Raw genomic sequence first — 7,489 nt, 5'->3', positions numbered from 1 at the left:
CCCCCTTCCCTCCCTCCCTTCCTTCTTTCATTCCTCTCTCTCCAGCGCGCTCTCTCTCTCTCTCTCTCTCTCTCTCTTTCTTTTGGTATAAATGTTCGACTTCTGGTAGTTTATCACATACTTAGTCTTTAGAAACAAATATTTTTTAAACCAATATAAAATACAGGAAAGCTGGTTGAGTTTACAGATGTCAAATAAATAGCTGAGTGTACAACCGCATAACTAGAATTCAGACTGAGAGACTATGGAATATACCACAGTGTTCCTCTGAGCTTATTTATCATCGATAACCTTGTAAGGGATAATCATCATTCTAAGTTTCATTATCAGGTCACAATGCCTGTTCTTGAACGTCCTATCTTGGAATCATGTAACATGTATTCCTTAGTGATGATATTTTTATTTTATATAATAATGATAACATATATGAGATTCATCCACGTTATTATTAAATCATTATTCTTTATTTCTGTGTAGCAATCTGTAGTAAGAAATATACTAAGATTTATTAATCTAGTCTTTTACATTTGGAGATTCAGATTGTTTCTAACATTTTGATATTGTGAATAAAACTACAGTGAACATATTTTTAGGAGACAAGTGCACTTTATTTTCTGGAGTTCATACCCTAGCAGTAGGTAGCATTTAATAAATACTGTTAAGTAATATCACAAAACAATAATTTTTATCCCCAACTGCAGCCTATGAAAGTTCCAGTGTTCTCATATCCCTGCTGGTATTTCCCATTGCCAATCTTTATTTCTTTTTTAACTTTAGCCTTTCTAGTGAATATAAAATAATATTTTATGGTGATTATATGTCAGTTTTGTGAGACATTTCTCCAGGTGATCTTAGGTTTTTCTATTACTTCCCCAGGATAACTTTACAATGTACTAGAAATCTCACATATTGAGCCAAGGAAGAGCTGGCCAGACAGATCAGGGTCTGTTCTAGGCCCTCTAGAAATAAGATCTCCTTCAGTGCTTTGGCCCAATGAATTACTTTAACCCTGATTGTGTTATTTCCAGGGTCCCTCAGGTGTGATGCAGGTAGGACACATGCAGATGGGACTCTGTTCCCTTGAGGCAGCCTTTTTGGCCCATAAGAGACTGGCTAAACTGAGTACTACAATCTGTTGAACTTTGCTGCTTAAATGTAAGTTTGCATTATGTGGGTGTCCCGTATCACTGGACTCAAAAGTTCGTGATAAGTGCACAATGAACCTGATCCACAAAATTTATTATTATCTTTATAATAATCTTGATTTGTCACCGGCTTTGTCTTATTTTATTAACTCTTTCATTAAATACATTTCATTGAACTGTTTTTAATTTGGAGATAAGTGTAGATTTACATGCACTTTACATCGATATTTAATATTACTCTTTTTTTCTCTATCATATCTATGGCTTTATGTTTTGCATTTTAATGTGGCCTTGTCACATAATGAAGACTATTAGTATTTGATGTAAAACAAAATTATATAGAGTTAGAGAGATGTTGGGATTCATAAGTAAATGGAAGAGATTAAGAGAGAAATTTAAAGAAAAATGGAAATGAAGCTTTTGTACATAAGGGAGGGAGGTTGGGGAAGAAAAGAAGAAGCAAGTTATATCATATACTACTAATTTCCTACGATGAATGCTATCATTATGTATATCTAAAATGTACCAATAAATATTTTGCTAAAAAACAAATAGATTTTATTCATGACCTTGGTGACTTTGAGGAAGAGGGCTCCTATTAAGGTCACCTTGTTCTAGTTTGCAGTAGTAAGATATCTGAACAGGTTATTTAATTCTATGCAGAAAGCTTTGAAATGAGTTAGTATATATTTACACCCCAAATAACTAAGACTTCCAGGGCCAGGGATTTAGCTCAGTGGGTCTGTTGCCTGCCTTGTAAGTGCAAGGTCCCCAATTCAATCCCTCGTAACAACAACAACAACAACAAAAATGTTCTAAATAGCCAACTGTTGAGTTGATGAATATATCCCAAAAAGCAAACTGTGTATCAGGATACATTCTTTCTTCTTTACCCAGACCATGGTTGTCTTTTATACTGGAAGCCTCAAATTAGAGTATTTGAGAAATACTGGCTCCAGAAAAGTTACAAAGATACTAAAGAATATCTCATACATGCCTTCCTTTGTCTCTGCCTAGAATCCTTGATTTAAAAGCAACAAACTGTTAAGACACACTGCAAGGCCGGGTGTGGGGGCGCACGCCTGTAATCCCAGCTGAGGTAGGAGGATCGCCGTGAGTTTGAGACCAGCCTGGGCTACATAGTGAGTTACAGGTCAGTCTCAACTACATAAAGAGACCCTGTCTCAAAAAATAAAAGCAAAAACAAACAAACAAAAAAGATGCACTGCAAATTAAATAGCATTGATTCCTTTAACAGAAATTAGTATTATATGCATTTATGCTTATTATTCTAACAAAACCTATGTTTGCCAGTATTTCCAAAAAGAAAGAATAAACGAAAAGTGAGAGCTAAGGTAAAACAAAAGACTCAAATTCATTTTATTAATTTTCATTAACCATGAATTTATAGACACCTGCCTAAGCTAAATATTGCTGATTAGTTGCAGTTTAAGACTATCCAGAAAATATTTAAAAAGCATAAACATCTAAGAATTTTATGTATAAATTTCTTGGTAAACATAAACAAATTGTAGAACAAAACATAAGGATTTTATTTTGTAAACTTATTTTCTGCTGAGAAATAATATTGGCAATAGCCACAAGACAAAAGGCAAATCTCTTATTAATAGTCCTATTTATCAAACATAGTAAAAACAGCTACCCACTAGCCAATAAAACATCTTCTCTGTTCTCTCAAATCTGCTCTTTTCTTTTCTATTCCCTTCATTTCTAAATCACGTCTTTTTTTTTTTTTTTTCCCTAGTACTGGAGATCAAACTCAGGACCTTACACTTTCAAGGCAGGCACAGCGCCACTGACCTAAATCCCCAGCTCAGTCATGTCTTTTCAACAGTTTAAATGTTTTCAGTGATTTTTATCTAAACTCGCTTATCTCTCCTATCATATGTAAAAACCCACTACATACCCTCCTTGAGGTGGGGGGTCAGCTCCACATCTCTATCAGCTCCTATTAGAAATCTACTTACCCATATTTGCCCTCTCAGAAATGATCACCACTGCACACCATGTTAATTAACCATTAAATGATCATTTATTTGACTGAGCAACCTGTGTGGTCTCTAAGGCTAAGTGAACCTTTTTCCTAAGATTGCATTCATACACACGTGTGCATGCACACAAGAATGCACACACACACATCTGCACATTCACACATATGCACTATTGAGCAATAACCACTCTCCATCTATTTCATCTTCAAAATTCATTCGGAAGAAAAACTGTAAAATGAGCCTCCATGTGTCAATGTTTTTGCTACATAATCACTAATTGAGTACAACCTGGATTCTGTATTATAAAAAAATTAAGCTTCACATAGAATTTTTGCACAAGAATTGTCAGAAGGATTTGTACTGGTATAAGCTTATTGCAAATAACTGAGTAGAAAACTGAGAGCAACTACAGCCACCTCAAAAATAAAGTGCTTTCCTTAATTTTAAAAACGTTCAAAATTTCCCTTTAATAGTGTTGATTTTTCTCATAAAAATGACTCGTGCTGTGGTTTTATAATTTAATCTTTGCACAGAATGGCTAATATGTTTTTCTTTCTGTCCAGTCACTACTTCATTAAAAGCATTTCACACTAATACAACATCATCTTTGGCTATCTCCTATTTTTACATACAATTCTTTATTAAATTCTCTTATTTTTACCTTCTCAAACACTTCTACTTATAACTTTCTATCTTCTTCCCCTTCATTCTTCATTGATCTTTATCAAATTTCATATTAAAACTCCAATGAAATCAATAAAATATCCTTTCACATAGGTAGTTAGATGGTTAAACTAAAAAGTACTGAAAACACCAAGTATTTAAGACCATGTGGGACAACCAGAACATTTCCATGCTGTGTATAGTAAATAGGAAATTCATTTAGGCAAACTATTTCATGGTTTCTTATGACTTTAAAACTATGAAAAGTCAATGATTTATCAATTCCAGTTTCAAGTGTTTATCAAAGAAAAACAAAAAAGTTTCCCATAAAATGCCATGTACAAGAATGTATTAGAAATAACCCCCAAATTCATCAGCAGCAGAGTGGATGAACATAATATTCTTTCAAAAGAATAATTAATAAACTGCTAATGAATGGGCACATCTCAGTACTGTGTTGAGTGCACACAAGACAGGATACATCATCTGATTTCATTCATGAATTGCAAGAAAAAATGAAATCAGAACAGGGGTTTATCTCTAGGCTACAGCAGTGAGTCAGAAGGTTCATGAGGAAACATTCTAGGGTGATTGTGTGAGTGGTTGTTCAGGTGTATGCACTGAACTCAATACTGAAATCTGTACATTTTGTTTTTTTATGAACAATATCACCATATAACAATTCAACCCTAACATAGGTTCCAGATTTGTCTTTACTATACTAATACATTGGAAGGGAATGTTCTTCACTCCTTTAATGTCTAATGAGTAGAACAAACCGAATGATCACATATTAATATTTGTCAAAATAGTACCTTTATTGATATATGAAAAAATTAACATCTACCACTCCCCAATTTGGCTTCTACTTAAATCCTAACACTGAGAACAGAGAGTAGGATATGAATTTACCTAGACTTGTGGACAAACCATCCGTACGATCATGGGGAGGTTTTGTCTTGGATCTCAATAATAAATTGCCTAAGAAAGGGAAGTTCAAAGGAAGAGAGAGTTCCCTGGGCCCTGGTAAGTCAACATGAAAGAGAAGCAATTCCTTTGGCAGCAATGACCCTGAACACAGTTACCCCATCTACAGACAAAAGACCCCAGTGATTAAACTTTGGGAGAAAATGAACTGTTTCTATGGGTCCTTCTCCTCCACTGAAGATGAGCAGTAGAAATATTCTCCATTAGTGATAAGACAGAATGTGGTTTCCCCACCCATTTTGATTAGAGAAGGAATCAGTTTATTATATTTCATTTATATAATAAACCAGGCAATCCCTAAAAGTTGTTTCTCTCTAGTGCTACAAAATACACATTCTCATTCACACACACACGCACACAGTTTGGCAGTTTATGGTGTTACACACCTATAAGCCCAGCACTCTGAAAGGCTGAGACCAGAAGGTGACAAGTTTAACCACAGACTATATACTAGATGACTTAATGAAATTCTGTCACAAAAAATTAAAATCAGTGGGGGCTATAATCCATTCTGAAAATCCTGGGTTTAATTCCTGATATTTCCAAGAGAAAAAAAATATTATGGATATTTTGAAGCAACTGCAACACTGGTTTAAAAAAGGAGTCACTAATTTGAAATATATATATATAATATATAATAATAATATAATAATTATTTTATAGTAATATCTATAATTATATTATATATGGTTATATTATAATATATAATACATAATATACCTGACATATATAATATATTATATATAATATATGTATCACATTGTAAATATGAGTGTTATATATTAATTTTATGCTTTCTAAATTTTTTGCTAAAGTTTTTTCATTATCAATTTGCTTTAAAGAAATGGAAACAAATCAAGTACACATGAATGCCTAATCTCATATTTTAAGTAATACAGGATTCCTAAAATATTTGAGAATAGGATGACATTTTACAAAATAATCCAGAAACACAGGATCATCATCAAAAAGCAGTGACATTCACTACTCAGTGAGGATGTAGAGATGTTCATGCTCTACAGAAATAAATACAATTTGAGGGCAAAATCAAGCACACAAAGTATTTACAGTCAGTGCTGTGCAAAAGCTATAAAAGGCAAAACAAAGAACATTTACCCAATTAGTTTTGTGGTTAAAAAAAAAATATCCTAAGAGCTTTTCAGGATGGACAATATTTCACAAATAGGTAGAAATCTAAGAGGAAGGGAAGATTAAACCTTCCAAGCAGGCAAAATGACATTTTACAAACTATGGCTCCTCGCCACTGATTGCTGTTCAATGATGTGACATTTTTAATATGAACATTGCTTGAGTGAGTAAATGAAATAGGAATGGCTTTGAGAGAAAGCATTGCCATATTGGACCACATTTTACATTTGGAAATAAATGAGAAGCACTGCGAACCTCAGAAGGCTTGCCAACCAGTTAACAGTTGTCACTAACACAACAGCAAAACTAAAATTACACTTGTTTGCAGGCAACTTGTTTTGATTTTCTGTTCTATAGTACCGTTTTTATAAAAGGTGTTAGGAGTAATGATAATAAACTTAATTAAGTACCATCAACATGGTACAATGATAAAATGCCCAAGAAAGAACAGGAAACAAGGGATTAAGATTGTAATTAGGAGGTATCTTACTCCTTTAATGCTGCTATAACAAAACATCTGAGAATGAATAAAGCGTAAAAGTGTAGATTTGTTTCTTGTACATCTGGAGGGTGGGAAGCCCAAGATCAAGGTGCTGGCAGGTTTGGTACCTGGTGAGGGTTTCTATTTGATTGCAGGATGGCGCCTCATTGCTGCATTCTCAGGAGAGGAGTAATACCGTACTCGTGTGACAGCAGGAAGAGGATAGTGAGCCATGTGTTGTAAGAAACCTGATAATGTGGTAAGCACTTTAATCTTACGCAAGACAGAGGGAGCTGTCTTTACTACATAAGAGACTAAAATATCAACTTCTCTAAAGGAAGTATTTATACCTCTATATAAATGCAACAAAATAATGGTGCCAAGGATGTTAGTATCATTTTCATCCACTTCCTCCCTCTTTTCCTTTCAATCCTGTTTTCATCTCACTCAAGAAATGCTGTAAATTTAGATTGCCTGATGTTAATTTGTATGTTCCCCTTGTTACTTCCCTACAGGCATTTGGATGTCTGCAGATGTCAGGCCTCTAGGCTATAAAATTCACTAAGCAAATTGCTTTGAAATAGTCTCTCTCCAAAGGTCCCTTGTTGAACTTGTGTTAATCTCTTTTGAGTTGATTTTTCTAACTCGACTAACATGGATCGTGCGTTTTCACACAGCAACTTTTTTTCAGTGAGTGGGCAATAGCCTACAATCCCCAAACTCAATTATTTCCCTGCTCTGCACATGTTTTATCTTAGACTGATTTGCCAAAATACATAATTAACAGTGTTGACAATTGGCGTGTTCCCACTCCAGTACCACCAAGTCGGCAGCACGACACGGAGAGATTGGTTTTTCCCTGCTAAATGAGAGCAGCACTGTGTTGAAATCGATGTACTATACACTTCAAGCCTTTCACAGGCTCTCCGTATGATTCAAATAAGTGGATGTACACTAGGCTCTCAATGTTTTTTCCTTCTCTTTCTTAATAGTTGTCATGTCAATGTCATTGTCAGCATTACTCATATGCTGCCTATTTCACATTTCACAAA

The sequence above is a fragment of the Fukomys damarensis genome, unplaced genomic scaffold (assembly GCF_012274545.1).
Source record: "Fukomys damarensis isolate Sample0158 unplaced genomic scaffold, DMR_v1.0_HiC HiC_scaffold_29, whole genome shotgun sequence".
NCBI classification, from domain to species: Eukaryota; Metazoa; Chordata; class Mammalia; order Rodentia; family Bathyergidae; genus Fukomys; species Fukomys damarensis.
Note: the sequence above shows the minus strand (reverse complement) of the source record.